General features: G+C 44.6%; 1 protein-coding gene across 1 annotated transcript in view; it reads right to left on the bottom strand.

Moving 5' to 3' along the window:
• The window catches only part of CTNNBL1 (catenin beta like 1), a 161,081-nt gene that overhangs the window by 43,631 nt on the left and 97,940 nt on the right, over positions 1-19,510 (bottom strand). The window lies entirely within an intron of this gene.

Genomic DNA, 19,510 nt, shown 5'->3' with positions numbered 1-19,510 from the left:
AGAAGCTCTTCCAGGGCTAAAAGGGTAAATTATAGAGTTTACCACTTCTCTTCCCACCTACGCCCTACCAAAAAAAAAACCTTTAGATTCAAAAATGAGACAATCTCTGTGATTATTTGTGCTGTGACTTTTTTAAGAGTCCTTTTCAATGCTCAGCATACTGTATTCTCAGATAAGCCTAGAAGGTCAGGCGAGCCCAGCAGAACCCTGTCACAGCATGGACACAAGAGGGTGAGCACAAGTGCCAGAATTCTCCCCCACTCTCCCCTTCCTTCATCAGTGGTTTCTTCCCTATCCCAGTCCCCCGCTTTCCAAGTATCAACCTGCCCTGGCGCAAGAGAGCTGATCATCACAGCCCCAAAGCATGGGAGGTGTTTTCACACTCCTCTCAGAACCATCCCTGGATGCCTGCTTTAGATCAGAAATTCAGTTTAGAAGAAAAAAAAAAGAAAAGACCTGTTTTCAGGGCCTTCAGGGAATGATCTAAACCTACGTCTGTACCACTTTCATCTTATTCACTAGTCCTGCCTTTGCACTCTTCAAACAGCCACCGGCTCCTCCTCCCATTCTTTCCACATTTTAGCAGCAGAGTCCTCCTTTAAGCTGCTGCAGCCTCACCAACTGTTGGGCTCCACACACTCTACCTTCAGACTCCAGGGCTTCAGCAGATTGCCACAGAAACCAGAAAAAACCTGCTCACAGACCCAAGGTGGCCTTATGTTCATTTTCTTGAAGTCTGACTTCTTAACCCTTCTTCCATCAGCCAGTAATACAGCAGTGCAAGTACAGAAGGAATTTCAGAGCTGCACTCACACAGCTCTTACATTTCCAGTGTGAGACTAACGAACTGAACCATCCTGCAATCTTGCACAGACCAAAAACCACTGGGAAAACACGCAGTCATCTCTGCGAAAATGCTTCAGAACCATATTCTAACAGGTACTGGACTCAAAATCGGGAGGTGATAAAGGAACCTGACTAATCCTAAAAAACAGTGCCATTTGTGAAGACTGATTCCATGTTGTTTTACTAATAAGATATAATCAACAATTGGCAGATATATGCAGTACTTTGCCATCATCGTTTTCTCAAAAGTTAATTTTTCCAGATAGTCAGTGCAACCATTTTGGTGGTGGTGGATTAGTTGCTAAGTGGTGTCCGACTCATGAGACCCCATGGACTGTAGCCCGCCAGGCTTCTCTGTCCATGGGATTCTTCAGGCAAGAATACTGGAATGGCTTGCCATTGTTGGACAAGTAAAGAACTAAGGGCCTGAAAGAGTCACGTCCCAAAGAACGAAGGGCCTGAGAGATTTACGTCCCTTTCCTAATGGATCATTTTTATTCTGGCCATGCGGTTTGTAGGTTCTCAGGTCCCCAGCCAGGAACTGAGCCTGGGCCACCGCTGTGAAAGCCTGGAGCCCTAGCCACTACGGCACCAGGGAACTCCCCAGTGGGTCTTTCTTACAAGGAAAAAACACATTTATTAGCGTCACATGCCCCATTGCCGCACTAGGTGCTTTGCATACTCTTTCTCACTTCATGTTCATAACCACACTTGGAATGAATTTTACATTCTCATTTTACAGATTAGAAAAAAAAAAAAAAAAAGGCCCAGAGAGGTTATATGTCCTATTCAAGTTCTTAGAGACAGTAAGAGCCAGAGGCTGATCAGACCAGTTTTTTTCCCACTACTCCTAATCTGCCTTTTTAGTGGTGAACTGAATTTCTTAGCACCCAAATTTCTGAGGTACTTCTTAGCAAACTGAGTTGTGAGAAATAAGCAGGGAGCCCATTTTGAACAAAGCTACTAACTGAATGCCAGTGTCCCTTTGCTTTATACAAAGCAGAAGGCTTCTGGGGAAAAAAACCAAACTGATTTCAAAGTAATTTCTGTGAAGCAAATCCTACTTGTTTACCATTACAGAACCCAAGATGCATTCCTGAGGAAAGAATCCCCTGGGCTGCTTCGTCATAAATATTTGGTAAAGGGGAACGATGGGCGCCTTGGCAGATGCTGGGCACGGCTGCAGATTAGCAGCGGCGTGTCCTTGCCAGATCTCCTGGCAGCCCGGCTCTGCGCCCCTCCTGCTCAGTGAGAGGCCCCCACCAGGACCACAGGGAGTCTTCCTGAGCTTGGGGAGCCTCTGACCTCACTCTGGTGGCTTCTAGAAACTGTGTGTAAGAGAGTAGGACACACGCTGGCGTGGGGATTGGAAAACAGCTTTTCTTCTCCAGCTTGGCATGAAGAAGCACTGTAATACTCAGAAAGGCATGCTTCCTTTCTGGGACTCAGTTTCCCAACTGCCCACTGAATAGTCCTCTGAGCTCTCGACATCTCTAAAATGCTTCCCTCTTTGTCGGTGGTTCTCCACAGAGGGGTGGAGTGGGAGGAAGAGACTATTGTCCGAGGTATTTTGCAGGTTTTCTGTGGGTGTTCCCCCTGAAAGTAGAAATGGCAACCCATTTCAGTATTCTTGCCCGGAAAATCCCAAGGACAGAGGAGCCTGCTGGGCTATAGTTCATGGGGTCGCAATGAGTCGGAAAAAACTGAGAGACTAAATAACAACGAAAACTGGGGCGGAGGGAAGGTCCTACTGGCATCTAATGGGAAGAAGCCAAGGATGCTGCTGAACAACGTACAGTGCCAGAAGGACACCTCCCCTCCACCCCTGGGCAAGAGTTCTCTGGTCCAAAGTGGTTAAGAGTGCCAAGGTTGAAAAACCTTGATATTAGCTACTTCTGCCTTCTAATGGTTATGAGGCTGAACTACCAACAAACATATATATATTCTAGCTTGAAAAATGCCTAAATCCAAGGCTCTCATTCATATAAATTATCAATTGTGTAAAATAAAAATTCCATATCTCAGGTAAAATTACATGATATCTAGGGTTGCCTTAAAATATTTCAGGGAAAAAAAAAAAGGGACCTGCTCCCTCCCCCACACCTGCCAACACACACACAAAGCATAAAACATGGTCCTTGACCTGGCAGAGCTCACAGCTGAGTGGAAACCAGCCAGCCAACAACCTCCACACACAAGGGATGCTATTTGGGAGCGTAAGAAAGAAGTGAAAAGTGAAGCGAAAGTGAAAGTCGCTCAGTCGTGTCCGACTCTTTATGGCCCCTTGGACTATACAGTCCATGGAATTCTCCAGCCCAGAATACTGGAGTGGGTAGCCGTTCCCTTCTCCAGAGGATCTTCCCAATCCAGGGATCAAACCAAGGTCTCCAGCACTGCAGGCAGATTCTTTACTGTCTGAGCCACCAGAGAAGCCTGAAGAAGCATGAGAAAGGGACCACTCTAAAAACAGAAGTGGAAAAGCCAGGAAGGGATTCAAGAAGGAATCAAGATGGGCGGAAAGTCCAGAGAAAAACTAGTCAGTCTCACAGAGACGGGAGTAAAGAAGTGTCTCAGTCAAGGAAAGCAAGAGGTGTCAATACACATGCATGCCAAGTTGCTTCAGTCGTGTCCAACTCTCTATAGACTGCAGCCTGCCAGCCTCCTCTGTCCATGGGATTCTCCGGGCAAGAATACTGGAGTGGGTTGCCATACCCTCCTCTAGGGGATCTTCCTGATCCAGGGTTCAAACCCATGTCTCCTATGTCTCCTGCGCTGGCAGGCAGGTTCTTTACCACTAGTGCCACCTGGGACACAGAGGCAGGTAATTTCAAGAGGGGGACAGCAAGAGAAGGCCAAACGGCCAGGTCTTCCATATCATACTAAGGAGTCTAGATGCCTCCCTTGACCTGTATTAAGAAGCTCTTAAAAGACTTAGCAGCAGTACATGATCATATTTTAAAGGAACTTGAGGCAGTTTATCTGTGTGTTTCAAGACTCAGGAAGAAAAGGGACTGGAGAGAGGCGAGAATTCCAGTAGTGAGTCAGGGAAGAAAAATGGGGCAACCATCTGAGAAAGGAACTAAAAGGAATGAGGGTTAGTAGGGATGATAGGAATGACAAAAAGATTAAATTCAACAGATAATTTATCATTATAACTGATGTCATCGAAAGAACTCCAAAGTAGAGATCAGAGAAGTTTGCCTATGAAGACCAAAATTGGGATTATCAGAGAAGAATGTACAAAAGGACTTAAAAAAAAAAATCAAATGAATTTAGCAGATTTACAGATGATGGCCAAGGAAGAGGCTGAAGCTTCTTCCATTCTCAGATTTTGAAGATTTTAGGCATGTACAGTAGATACGATACTGTAGCTGGGAGTGTCTGCTGGGCTGGTGTAGGAGAAGGCCGCCCTGGTCCAGCTGTCTAGGTCACCCCTACTGGTCGTGACAAATACAGTCAGCAGTCTGGCTCAGTAAGCTTAGTCTCTAATCACACTATAATTCCTGCCTTTTCCAGAGTTCCATCAAACTCTTGGTTGCCATTCTATATGCCGTTCTCTCTGGCTAAGAGTTCTTTTGTTCATTTTGGACATTCCTACTCACTTCAATCTTTCTAGTCCCCACAAGGAAGATTTCCAAGTGGACTGGAAGTCTGTCTCTTCCTTCAATGCCTCCATCTGCAACCTGTACCCACCTCCTTTATAACCTTCACAGTATTATACTGTAATCATTATATGCACGTTGCCTGGAAGGTGAGCTGCCACCAGGGCACATGTGTTCCCAGGGTCTAACATCCTGTCTGGTACTATCAGGTATTCAACAAATAATGGCTACAGAAATGTAGAGCGAATGAACTCATGGAAGGGGTCAGTGGAGGATTCCTTTGGGCCACCTTACAAAGGTTTTCATAGAATTCCTAAGTGACTCCTAGCTCTGGGCAAACACCTCAAGATGACCTCCTAAGTCACCAAGCTATATTCATATGTGATTAAGCTCATTTTAAAGCTTAATCCTGAGCTTATTACTTGTGACATGTCTTCTGTAGCCTGGAACTTTTGACAGAGATAAGACAGGCTGGGAATACATGTTTCCAGAAGTACATCTTAAACAAAGGCCACGTTGGAAGGAAAAGGCAAGAGGGCTAACATTTGTTAAGCACCTACTATAAGCCACTGTGAGTCCAAGAGGCAGATAACTTAGAGACCTCCCTGGGCAGGACGTCTTTCTCATGTCGCCATTGCTCTAGTGTTTTGGAGTGTGTCTCGTGTTTCTGCTGTGTGGTTTTGTTGTGAAGCAAGCCTGCTTGATTTTGTGGTTAAGCAAACCTGCTTTCTTGAGTGATCATTACAGGGGTCTTCCATACTTCCTTCTCTACTTACAATCCCCTAGTGTGATTAACTAATCAATCACCTACTATGTCCCTTTACTCTGTCCCTATCGTTGTTACAGGGCTTCCCTGTGACTCAGATGGTAAAGAATCCTCCTGCAATGTTGGAGACCTGTGTTTGATCCCTGGGTTGGGAAAATCCCCTGGAGAAGGGAAAGGCTACCCACTCCAGTATTCTGGCCTGGAGAATTAAATGGACTGTATAGTCAATGGGGTTGCAAAGAGTCGGACACGACTGAGTGACTTTCACTTTCACTTTTGGAACTGTGAGAGAATACATTTCTGATATTAGGGTTTCCCTGGTGGCTCAGATGGTAGAGTCTGCCTGCAATGTGGGAGACACAGGGTTGATCCCTGGAGAAGGAAGACCCCCTGGAGAAGGAAATGGCAACCCACTCTAGTGGTCTTGCCTGGAAAATCCCTTTGGAGGAGCCTGGCAGGCTACAGTCCAAGGGTCACAAAGAGTCTGACATGACTGAGTGACATCACTTTTCACTTTCATCAGTGTTATAGACCCCTGCTCCTCAAAGTGGGGTCAGAGGACCACCAGCAGCAGCACCACCACCTGGGAGCTGGTTATAAATACCCAATGTCAGGCCTCACCCACACCTACTGAAGCAGACTGTGTTTTTAAAAGATCCCCAGGTAATCTGTCTGCAATATAAACACTGAGAAGCACTGTTGTAGATGCAGTATATCTGGGATCAGTGAAGTTAATTAATGTGCCTAAGGTTACTGTGATATTGTGATTTATAATAAGAATTATTATATTTGGTCTTTGTCCCAGTTTCTGGCAAAGAACTCCTAAAACCCTTGGAATTTCCTAAGTGATGAAAGTCATAATGGTGTCTCTTTTTATGTTAATGTTATGTTGCTAAGAGAACCAACCAAGATATTAGAGCGATTAGAGGGTTTCAACTTTCAGTCCCAACACCAGACCTGGGAGGGGAGAGGGGCTATAGATTTAGTCAATCACAAACAACCAATGATTTAATCAAGCACACTTTGGTAATAATGGCTCCATAAAACCCCAAAGGACGGGTTTTGGAAAGCTTTCCAAGTGCCGAGAGAGTGGCGTGCCTGGGGAGGGCATGGAAGCTATGTGCCCTTTCCCCACATTTTTCCTTTACATCTTGTGTTTGGCTGTTCCTGAGTTACATCTTTCTGTAATATACCAATGTGCGTGTGTGCTAAGTCACCTCAGTCATGTCTGACGCTGTGGACCCTATGGACTGTAGCCTGCCAGGCCCCTCTGTCCATGGGATTCTCCTAAGAAAACTGGAGTGGGTTGCCATGCCCTCCTCTAGGGGATCTTCCTGACCTAGGGATCAGACCTGCATGGCAGACAGGTTCTTTACCACTAGTACCACCTAGGAAGCCCAATATACAGGTAAGTAAAATGTTTCACTGAGTTCTGTGAGCTGCTCTAGCAAATTACTTGAACCCAAGGAATAGGTCTTGGAAACTTCTGATTTATAACCAAGTGGTCAGAAGTACAGGTAACAACCTGGAGTGAATTCTAAGACAGGCTTCTGGTGTTCCAGAACTCCTTGTTGGTATGAGGACACCACTCCCACCTCTGCCCTGGAAACTGAGCCTCAAAGCACCTAGTTTAGTCACACAACTGGTATAAGCTGAGATTTGAACACATGCCCGCATGTTCTATAAACTTTCCCCCATACACTGCTATTAAGATCTATGCCAAGCTTACGACTTAGAAAAACACGTCTAACTTACTAGAAATATACATAGAAAAAACCTTAGTATAACAAGATTCATCGTTTCAAAAATTTAGGTTGACATTATAAAAAATTTTCACATCCCACATTACAGAAATGCTCCCCCTCCTGCCACTCACCTCCTACTTAATACAAAAAAACTTAGTAATAGAGCTTTTCTGCCTTGCCCTGACATGCCAATATTATAAATTTTCCTATTTATTTCTAGAAATAACTAAAGGTTGCTTTGATGATTAAAAGTTATTTAACTCTGGCTTTCAGATGTCTCCTTGAGAGACTTAAAGCACAGGATCACAAACATGGGCTTTGGGTTCTAGCAGCTGCTGCTGCTGCTAAGTCACTTCAGTCATGTCCAACTCTGCGCGACCCCATAGACAGCAGCCCACCAGGCTCCCCCGTCCCTGGGATTCTCCAGGCAAGAACACTGGCGTGGGGTGCCATTTCCTTGTCCAGTGCATGAAAGTGAAAAGTGAAAAGTGAAAGTGAAGTCGCTCAGTCGTGTCCGACTCCTAGCGACCCCATGGACCGCAGCCTACCAGGCTCCTCCGTCCATGGGATTTTCCAGGCAAGAGTACTGCAGTGGGTTGCCGTTGCCTTCTCCGCAGACATTCGTTTAAACTGCATGATTTGAGAAAGTACTTTACTTCTTGGGGGCTGTTTCCTCAGCAGTAAACCAGGCTAATGATACGCCACACGGAGCTGATGGCAGGGATAATGACATCATGGATAAACTGGAACACAGCAAACACTTAATAAATGTAAGGCACCATGGCAGCCATCATTGTCCATGGTAACCTCAGACTGGCTGGTACATCATCAGGAGAATCAGCCTGCTAACGAGGCAAGCAAACATTGTTATTCCACAAGTTTGCCAGCCAGCAGGCATGCTTAACAGAGACATGATTTATTAGCAATCAATACATTTAAGAAAGTTGTAGGCATATTTTTAGTGATTATCAAAATGATACGCTTAATTTATTTTATGGTAACCCTGCAGCAAATATGGAATAAATTAACCATCATTTTCTTTCTACTTTGGAGCCAGAGACAAGGGAGAAAAATGTTACAAGGGGGAAAAAAATGTAAGGGATGTAGAAGAGACAAGGGAGAAACACTGACTGTAATATAGACCACTACCAAGACCATACTGTACCGGGGCAAAACCTTACAGTATACAAAGCACTTCCCCACGCCTTATCTTATCCAGTTCTCACACACTGTGAAATAGTATAATCTCCCTCTTTAAAGGTGGGGACACTGAGGTTCAGAGAGCAAATGACTTGCCAAAGTCACAGAACTGTGGTACAAACACAAATCCAGACTTTGTGAACCCAGCCCAGGGCTCCTTTGTAATAGGCTACGCAAACAGAGGTGCTTAGCCTCAGAAAATTACCCCATGACGGTTCACTGCAAGGTTGTCCAACCCCAACCCCAGGCTGACCTCCCCAGCTCAACACAGAGATCCTTTAATAAACCCGCATCTTAAAGAGAAAAGATCTGCTTCTCTTTAACCTGATACCTGAGAATAATTTGTGTTTGGAGATCCTTTGTTTGGCTACCAGAAAAGAATATTCAACATCTTTTCAACCTCCTTCTTATGCTAATTACAGTTCATCAGCATCTGGACACCCACAAGCAAAAGCAATCTGACTATAAAAGCAAGCCAAAGACATTTTCTTACCATAAAGAAAACAAACAAGTAAGGCTGCAACATGATTAAATACACAGAGCCATTTCCCCAGCAACCTGCAAGCTGCTGTGTATAAAAATCACATCCAATATCACAAGAACCCAGGAAGGTGGACACGAGCAAGCATTTCACACGTGTATTCTTTATGAGCAGTGAAATGTATACGGGTCTATTTTCAGTTTATCTCCTTCTACACTATATCCGCTGTTAGATGCCAACATGTATAACACCTTAAAATACTCACACATTTAAAAAAACATTTGAAAGGCATCTTCACTTCTCTTAGAACCAAGTGAACGGAGATGCATTAGCCTTCAGTCTGCACCTCCTTTCCTTGCTGTACTGAAGTCCCAGCACATTCACCACCTGGAAGAGACAGCCTCGCCATCCAAGCCCAGCTTACTCTTTCCAAAATGTGATCACCTCTACAGCCTAATCATTTCACCTGAAATCCATCCTGCCTTCTAAACATATACAGTCCAGTTTCCTAACTGTATTAAAGACTCACCCCTGTCAAGTATGCCCAAGACACACTGAGTAAAAACAGGTTACAAAATAGCATATATAGCATGCCTCCAATTATACAAAATTATATTCACATATATTTGAGCCCCATCCCTAAAGCAGATGTTTGAATGGAGAGTGTCCATGATATGTCTAGTGATTAACTCTGGGTGGTGAGATTGGGAGTAGATTTTTACTTTCCCTCCTTTCTTTTCCACAATGCTTGACTTTTCTACACTAGGTTAATTATTCATACTTAGAAAAAGTAATAAAGATATATCTAACAAGCCTTCCCCTAAGATCCACCATGTCAAGAATCTTCTCTTGGCCCAGAGAAGAAAGTCAAAGGTCTGCTCACCAAGGCTTATGCTCTGAGCATTTTAGCCAGTGAGTCTCAGCACTAACTGAACAACAGGCTCTGGAGCTTCTAAAAATTACAGAGGTTTGGAGTTTTGATCCTTAGAATTCCTGGGGGTGGGGCCCAGGCATGTGTATTCTGTTAAAGCTCTTCAAGCCTTACTCACCATCGGTGAGGGGTGAAAACTACAGATTCACGTCTCTTTCTCCAGGGAGGCAACAGAGGGAGAGAACAAGCCAGAGTGCTGAGTGAAGGGTTCAAGGGCAGACAACGGCAAACGAAGCAGACTGCAATGTGTAGGAACAGAAACTGAAGGCTGAAGCAGTGCTGAGCTTCAGGCCTGAGAGGCCCGAAGAGAAGAGACTATCAGGGGACAGATGCCCCCGAAAACTGGAAGCCGAGCAGACGTGAACAAAGTGTGACAGGGTGAAATGTCTGGAATTGAGAGAGTTTATGCGGGACTACTGATGACTGAAAAGAAATCAAACAGGCAAAGATACCACACAGCAGTTTAAATCAGGCCCACTAAATACTGGGCAAGTTCTGATTTATGATTAAAAGAAGAATTAGAAGAGCACTGCATAGGATTCAATTTTCAGAAACCATGGGAAAAGCTTAGCTTAAAATCCTAGTAAGGCCATGTACTAGCTATGTCTTTGGAAAATGACAACTTATTTATGCCTCAGTGTTCTCACTTGTAAAATATAGGTAGTAATATATGGCTCACAGGGCTCTTGTGAGGATTAGGTGAAATGATATAATGAATTGTTTTTACCCGATAGGCTTCTGCCTATCAGAGTACTCAACAAAAAAAGCCCCCAAATAGTAACATTAAGAAGCATATCATGGTAAAGATGCGAAGAGCCGACTCACTGGAAGAGATCCTGACACTGGGAAAGACTGAAGGCAAAAGAAGAGGGCAGCAGAGGATGAGATGGTTAGATAGCTTCACCGTTCAATGGACATGTTGTTGTTCAGTCACTCAGTCGTGTCTGATGTTTTGTGATCCCATGGACTGCAGCACTCCAGGCTTCCTTGTCCTTCACTACGTCCCGGAGTTTGCCCAAACTCATGTTCATGGAGTCAGTGATGCCACCCAGCCATCTCATCCTCTGTTGCCCGCTTCTCCTCCTACCCTCAATCTTTCTCAGCATCAGGGTCTTTCCCAGTGAGTCAGCTCTTTGCATTAGGTGGCCAAAGTATTGGAACTTTAACTTCAGCATCAGTCCTTCCACTGAATATTCAGGGTTGATTTCCTTTAGGATTGACTGATTTGATCTCCTTGCTGTCCAAGGGACTCTCAAGAGTCTTCTCCAGCACCACAGCTCGAAAGCATCAATTCTTTGTTGCTCAGCCTTCTTTATGGTCCAAATCTCAAATCTGTACATGACTGCTGGAAAAATTATAGCTATGACTATATAGACCTTTGGTGGCAAAGTGATGTCTCTGCTTTTTAATACGCTATCTAGGTTTGTCATATCTTTTCTTCCAATGGATATGAATTTGAGCAATCTCCGGGAGAAAGTGGAGGACAGAGCAGACTGGTGTGCCACAGTCCATGGGGTTGCAGACAGTCATACACGACTTAGCAACTGAACAACAACACAGAAAAGATTAAGTGTTGAATTTTAATAAACCAGGTTATTATAAGCCAGGTTTAACAAACCACTTAATTACTGTCTAGCTCCTAAGATATTCCTCATTTTGGCACCACCCAACACTAAAGAAATAACCTATAAAGGTTTGGCTATTTCTTGACTGCTGTTTCCACAGTCCTGGTATTGGTTTTACTTCTATAAAGGAGATATGCTGCATACTAAACTATTTCTATAAAATTTAAACAAGATAATAAATGAAAACTAACAGAGTCATATTGACAAAATAATAAATGTGCCAGTGGAAAATTCTATATCCAAAATAAGAATTCAGCTAATGCTGCCACTGAAGAACTAAGTTTCTCCCTGGCAAAATGAAAACGCAGAAGAAAAACAGTGATAAATGTTTCTCCTTCATTCTTTCCACCCAGGCCCTCAATATCAAAATTGAGTTTATGCTAAATTAGCTGAAATAGTCAAAATAATTAAAATTAGTACTATACCTATGACATATAAAAATTTGGAGGAGGCTTTTTTTTAATCATAATATAAGAACAGCAATAACTATCAACATTAATGAATGCTTACCATGTGCCAAGTACTATCTTAAGCACTGCACATGTATTAACTCAGTCAGTCCTCACAACAGCTCTGCAGAGTCCTCCAAGGTCTGGCTTCTGCTTAACTAGTCTAATCTTCTGCTCCATGCTCTTCTTACCAAGGGCTGGTGCCAGACTGGTCTCAGAGGGTACTCGTGGCAAGCTTAACAAAGTACAGATCCACCAATATAATGCAGACTGGTAGAATCAGAAACTCTGAAACATGTCCCAGATGGTTACATTTTAAACAAGTTTCCATATGATTCTGAGAGGCAGTGAGGTTAAAGGCTCACTATAGCCTGTACCTCCCATCTTTTATTTTATACATGGTGCTTTTTTTTTTTTTTCATTTAACATTCCTTCACCTGGCTAATGGACTTCCCTGGTGGCTCAGATGGTAAAGTGCCTGTCCACAATGAGGGAGACCCGGGTTCGATCCCTGGGTCAGGAAGATCCCCTGGAGAAGGAAATGGCAATCCACTCCAGTACTATTGCCTGGAAAATCCCATGGACAGAGGAGCCTGGTAGGCTACAGTCCATGGGGTCACAAAGAGTCGGAAACGACTGAGCGACTTCACTTCACCTGGCTAACTCAGATCTAAGGTTTGGCTCAAGAGCCACACTGCTAAGGTGGAGCTGTTTCTAACCTCCATCTGTTCTTCCACCACCTAGGAGCCCCTGATCTGTGCTCTCTTCTATCATTTTCCCTTGTACTATAAACACAGGTTTCCATGTCTCCCTAACTGGACTGTGAGCTTATTCACCGTCCATCTACAGCACCAAGCCTGGCACAAAGAAGAGCTAGTGGTTTGTTTGATAAAAGAATGAATGAAGCCTCACTCATCTACCGTTAGGGCTCTTATCCACAGAGCATCAGATGGAAATAGAAAGGTCTGGTACTTCATTCAAGATGTGATGAATTTTGACAGGACCAGCACACCCAGGATTATACCTAAGGGTCCTGACTGGCAGGCCATCACGATAAACTGGCTGTCTCATCTCTTGGTAGCTCTTGTTATAACCCAGCCTCCCCACATATGGAGTCCTGGTCCACAACTGGGCTTCAAGCCCACAAAAGTCAAGGAGACTTCACGCGACATGTAAATGTAAATGTGAAATCAGAGAGGTAAGGATGACTATTTTTGAAAGGAAGTGGAGACACAGTAACTATTTGAACGTTTGGCAAATGTCTACTTGCTAGAGACTATATAGGATGCTCATGATCATTATTCTTCCCACAACAGTTTGAGGGAGGTTTTTATCTGGCTTGTTGACTGAAGAGGAATGGAAGGTCTAGAAAGAATAACTTCCCTAAAGCTACCAGCTAGCTTGGGGGCAGAGCTGGGACTTGAAGCCAGGTTGTCTCACAAAGACAATCCTCCTTTTCCCTACGCTCTGTTGCCTCTGGGTACCAACCAGAAGACCACTGGAGCCATTGGTGTTAGAAGAAGCTTTAGAAGCGGACTAGGCTAAAATTCTGCTTTGCCACTCGCTTGTTGAAAGGTAATTGGTAATTAACAAACTCTCTGAGACTCATCTATAAAAAGATGATAGAAATGCCTAATTCATAAAGTATATACACCTATAACACCCTTGGTATATCAGTACAGGGGCTTCCTAGCTGGCTCAGAGGTAAAGAATCCACCCGCCAATGCAGGAGACCTGGGTTCAATCCCTGGGTCGGGAAGATCAGATGGCCAATAAAATGAGAGCTGGCCATGACCTTCTTCCCACAAAAGGGAAGGAGCAGTTTCCAGGATGCTAAATATATACTGCTTTACTGTCTTCCTCAGTGGCAAGCTACTGCGCTGTGCTCTACTTGAGAAAGGCCGGTGGGTTGTTAGTCCTTCATATGACTGGAACCAGTTAGCAAACCAGCTGTGCAACACTCAGAATCATTCCCTGAAGCCTGATGAGGAAGCCTTAAGAGGAAACCCTTAAGTCCAAACACATTGCTTATTTCAGCATCCTTATGTTTTGTCATCTGAGGTCAGCAATGAGACAAGTAGCTGGAGGGAGAGAAAAGAAATGGATCCAGGAACTATTCAGTTAGAAGGTTTTCGGATGGCAACAAAAAGCAGCAGCCAGACATTTCCATCCTTGTTTAACATAAAAGTGCCTGTTAGTAGATGGCTTACTGGTACTCTTAAAATTAAATACCATTTACTCTTCACTTGCTCATTGTTCTGATCACTATAATCAACTCTGGGATTTTCAAGCTTGAGGAACACAGAAAAAAGTATGTGTGGGGGGATCTTTGAATTCTCTGTTTACATGATATGAAGCAGTGGGGGTTTGGGGCTCCCCAGTCATACCCTCTGTGGGGGAGGTCTTGTCTCATCAAGACTGGGATGTTTCCATCTACTCCTTAAATGGCAGACTCAGGGGGGAAAGGATTTCATCTGGAGGGTACTTTTAATTAAAACTACCAAGAGAGGGAGTTCTCTGTTGGTCCAGTGGCTAAGACTCCAAGCTCCCAATGCAGAAGGCCTGGGTTTGATCCCTGGTCAGGGAACTAGATCTCACATGCCGCAACTAAAGATGTCGTGTGCCGCAATTAAGACCTGGCGGAGTCAAAATAAACAAAGCAAAAAAAAAAAAAAAAAACTACCAACAGTGTAGAAAGAAGAGGAACACAAATAGGAATCCTACCCGCATCCCAGCCACTAGTACTAGTGAAGCAGGCACAGTATTAAGCTGTTGATCAGTATTATTTCATTTAATCCTCGCATAGCAACCTTATAAAAAGATAGATTTCAGTATTATCCCAACTTTACAGTTGAGGAAATATAGGCTCAGGGAGGTCAAGGAACATTCCCAAAGTCATAAAGCTAGTAAAATGACAGGACCAAGACACCAATCCAAGTCTTGTTGTGTACATGTGGGGAATATTAAGAATTAAGCATGGTGTGTGGATTTCTGCCTTGGGTGTGGAGTAGGTTGCCATGGGTAGAAGTGGTGCCATTTACCAGTATAGGAAGAGCAGAAGAGACTTGGAAGGAATGAGAAGGGTTTTGAATGAGCTGACTTTGAGTACCTGGGGCAGCTGTCTTCTGGTTAACTAGCTGTGTTGATTACAGCCTGGGAAAGAGACAAGGCTGAAGACTTGGAAATCAGTGGCAAACAGAGATTAAAGCTGCAGGTAGTAGATGAGATCAAGGAGAGTGTGAGGAACTAAAAAAAAAAGAAAAAGAATTGGACAACACTGCCAATCCATGTGAAAATGAATGCTTGAGGGACAGGCTGAAGCAAAGGATCTGGAGATGGAACCCTGGGAAACCCTATTATCTGGTCACATAATAGGGCTGTTAAATTTTGGACATAGTATGAGGCCCTATAAAATTAAAAGTCGGCCCTAAACAATGCCATGTCATTACCACAGCCCACCATGGACACGATACAATTTTTTTTTGCCTGTGTTGGCTAAACTCCCTTCTTCTCTGACTGCAGGAAAGCTTTTGCTATTTCCCTCTTCTAACCCTGGTAGGTGGTGGGAGCTCTGGTCTGCAGGTCCTCACTGTCAGGAGCCTGTAAGTACCAGGCAACTGCATACCTCCTATCACTTACAATTCTCTGCAGATGACAGAAAAGTATTCTTTAAAGCAGTGACCTGTTCTCAACTGCTGTCATTGTGGATGAGCTAAAATGTGCACATATGCCTACCATGCACACTGCACACCTACACACTGCTTGGTAGCTCACCCGCTTAAAGCCTCTAATAGCCTCCAGGGGAACCATGTTAAAACAGCGCAATTAACTAGAACTGCTATAAACTCAATAACTCACCTACCTAATGAAGCAATACATGGAAAATTGGACCTATTTTAATAAGAATTTTTAAAAGAGACAAGAAGTAAAGGTCAAATGCCATTTCTGGATCCCAGCTCTGTTCTTCTTCTCTCCTATTCTGAAGCAGTTAATTCCAAGGAGACAATACATACTGTGCTATTCTCTATAAAACCAAGGCGGCAGCCAATCATGCGATTGTACCCAAGGGCAAATTTTTTCTTCCCAACCCATCCCCCAAGCTAAGTGCCTCCCCTGATCTATTTCAGAAGGTTTTATTATGTGAACCTGAATGTATTTCAATTACAATAATTCTTTTCCCTCTTCATCCCAACTCACAAAAGAAGAACTACATTCCCAGCAATTCTAGGTTATACAGGTGGTGTCTGCTTCTTCCCTTCTCTCTCTAGAGTCAGCTTAATCTAGAGACTGTCCTCTCTCAAGCCCTTCTGTTGGCTTGGGGAACATAAAACATGGTTGTTTTTATGCCAGTCCTCTATTTAGCATATCAGGACTCCTGACAGTCCCATCAAGAATGAGTCTGCCTATTCTCCAGAAGCTATCACATGGCAATTAGACTGCAGGCCAATAAAACCCACACTCTCCCAACCTGGGGTGTGGGCAAGTCTCTGCCTGGCTTCCCAGTGACCTCCTAGAAGAATGAGTACGTGTGACTAAGGCCTGGTTGGGCAGAACTGGAGACAGATTTAGTGGAGATCTTATACTTCCTGAAGTGCCTACCGTATTCTAGAGTCTACGCTAAGCTTGTATTTGTTACTTCACCTGACCCTCACAACCACCCTCGGTGGTAGACCTAGCATTTTACATAAGGGGCAAGAATTCACTGGAAAAGACCCTGATGCTGGGAAAGACTGAAGGCAAAAGGAGAAGAGGGCAGCAGAGGATGAGATGATTAGATAGCATCACTGACTCAGTGGACTTGAATTTGAGCAAACTCAGGGAAGTAGTGAAGGACAGGGAAACCTGGAGTGCTGCAGTCCATAGGGCTGCAAAGAGTCAAACATGACTTAACAACAAGGCTCAGAGAGTTTAAAAATTAACCCCGTGGATAAACAGTGGATCCTTCTGTACCACACCAGGCTATATTGCTATCATATGAGTTTGGGAAAGTTTCGAGAAGTGACAGGAGCTGAGACTGGACCAGGATGAACTTAATCTTGAATTTGACAAGAAAGGGAAGCTTACAGGGCAGCCATTCAGAGGTTCTGGACAGGCAAGCTAACTCCCAGCCCACAGTGCTTTATTAGGAGTTGCTAGATTTCCAAAAGGAGTTTGTCATAGGGTGGCCTCGCCTCTAAGGAAGTTCTATCCATGACAGGGCTCTGAAAGGCACAGCTCTAAAGGAGAGGAGAGCAGTTCTGCCATAATTTCTAAGCACATACTGCTGCTCCTGCTGCTAAGCTGCTTCAGTCGTGTACGACTCTCTGCGACCCCATAGACGGCAGCCCACCAGGCTCCTCTGTCCCTGGGATTCTCCAGGCAAGAATACTGGAGTGGGCTGCCATTTCCTTCTCCAATGCATGAAGGTGAAAAGTGAAAGTGAAGTCACTCAGTCGTGTCTGACTCTTTGCGACCCCATGGACTGTAGCCCATCAGGCTCCTCCATCCGTGGGATTTTCCAGGCAAGAGTACTGGAGTGGGTTGCCATTTCCTTCTCCATCTAAGCACATGAGACAAAGAAAAACTTAAGGCTAGGAGCCCTCTTGGTTTTGCTTCCAAACAAGCTGGAAGAAAAACCACTCGCCCCAGGGGCATGATCAACAACCATCAACTGTACTGACTCAACCTTGCAAGGTTCTGGAGAGCCCTAAATCCCTGTTTGTCTTTAATGAGCAGTCTTTTAGGGACGCAATTATCCACTCACGCAGTCCAGGAACATACACTGTGCATCTACCACATGTCAAGCACAGGGCTAGGCCCTGGGATCCAGAGTTGACAACGTTATTAGTTCCACAGTCTTCAGGGCTATGAAGTCAAAGTCCAGGGTCCAAGAGTTCACTTCAGAAGAGGTTCTATTCTAGCCCTGGGGCTCATGTTATGTTTCCCTGAGCAAGTGACATTAAAACTGAGGACTTGAAGGATGATAGAAAGGCAGTCAGGTGCACAGGTCAGAGAAAATTGTTAAGATGGAGGTAAGAGCATGGTTGAAACCTGGGGCTGGATATGTTCGCAAACACTCCTGATGCTGGAGGCTGCTGTGCTCCAGCTTACCACACACACCTGGTCCACTTGCTTCAGAAGACTGAGCATGTGCAGAGTGACCCAGAAGACAGGACAAAGAAATCTTGCACAAGGCGCCCGTGCTTCGCCCTGCCTGCATTCGCACCCTACTGCTCACAGCCAGGAGCAGAGGCAGCTAGGCGGGGTGGGAGAAGGGCCGGGGCTGTATTTCCTCCTCGGGGTTCACTGATCTTTGGGTGCCGGTGTATTCAGGATGCAGAGCTCATCCTCCCCAGCCCATTATAGTCCAAACATGCCTTCCAGGAGCTGTCTTCCCAAGCCATTGCCCTCACTAATACAATGTTATCAAATTCCTAATACGGGTACTCTAAAGCAAATGTACTGTTACCAGCACGCCACCGGGCACATTTTTCAGAAGGAAAACAGCTGCTTACTGAATCTGTCACTTGTCTTCTCAGAGACCTTACGGTACCGATATCAGAGCTTTTATTCACTACTCTAGTTTCCGCATCTAACAGAGCAGGAAGGAAAATGCAGTCCAGAGAAGTTAAGTAGTGTCTAAAGTCACACAGCTACTTAGCTGTAGAACCACAGCTTGGTTTCTTCCTCAGTTGATCTCCTCATCTAAAGAACAAGGATAGTACCATCTATTTCATGGGTTGTGAGGTCCAAATGGGGCTTTCCAGGTGCAACTAGTGGTGAAGAACCCACCTGCCAATGCAGGAGATGTAACAGACATGGGTTTGATCACTGGGTCGGGAAGATTCCCTGGAGGAGGGGATGACAACTCACTCCAGCATTTCTTGCCTGGAGAATCCCATGGACAGAGAAGCCTGCTAGGCTATAGTCCGTAGGGTCACAAAGAGCCAGACACTAATGAGGTGACTGAGCACACACTCGTAAGGCCCAAATAAGGTAGCACATAATGCAGCTGTGCTAGGAATGTGGCAGGATTTCAATGAATGGCGACAGTCTCCTAAATTTTATCTCCAAGATCTTCAAGACCATTCATTCTCTCTCCCATGCATAAATTTCCATTGAGGAAAGAAAAAAGACCAGCAATGGGGTTAACATGTTCACAGCTGGGGTTTCAACAGCTGGGGTTTCAGTCAGTACCTGGTTTGAGGTGACCTGAACTTTCTATGTGTTATTAGACCTCCAGTCCAGAGTTCTTCCCTGCCAGACTTTTTGCTATGTCTGGAGAGGGGATTCCATCAGAGAAGGTATCCCTGGTGGTAACCACTGAAGACATGCCACACCACCTTCCTTTTAGCCATTTCAAGTTGGTAGAGACTAAGTCAAGTCAAGATGAAAAAAGACTTTTATCTAGGAGGATAAGGAATAAAAAAGATTCTGCAGATATCTATCCTGTTCTACTAATCACTGATAAAAAAAAAAAATCAAATCATGGGACAGATGTTAACTTCTGATAAGACGACCAAATCAGCCAGTCAGCCAGCCCAGGTCCTCCTCTTTTACACACACCACCACCTCAGCCCCCCTGTAGCCCTTTCTCCATACTTTAAAATAACCACCCAACCATGTAAATTCCCTCTGCAAGTGTTTGTTAGCCTCCAGCAGAACCGTCAATGCTCATAAATCCGGGGCCTTCCAGATTGCACTGCCGTCATTTACTGGGAGGGGGAAGCAGCAGGCCACTAGACTAGAGCAGGGCGGGACTGGTCTAGCAGCAACCACTCAGCTTACAGCACCGCGATTCATGGCATTTTGCTGGGAGTGCGCACCACCAGGGAGCAGAAACATAAAAAGGGGCACCCGGGCTGTAAATAGTTTATTTCGGCAAT

The sequence above is a fragment of the Capricornis sumatraensis genome, chromosome 15, assembly GCF_032405125.1.
Source record: "Capricornis sumatraensis isolate serow.1 chromosome 15, serow.2, whole genome shotgun sequence".
Lineage (NCBI taxonomy): Eukaryota > Metazoa > Chordata > Mammalia > Artiodactyla > Bovidae > Capricornis > Capricornis sumatraensis.
Note: the sequence above shows the minus strand (reverse complement) of the source record. Positions and strands in the feature narration are given on the sequence as shown.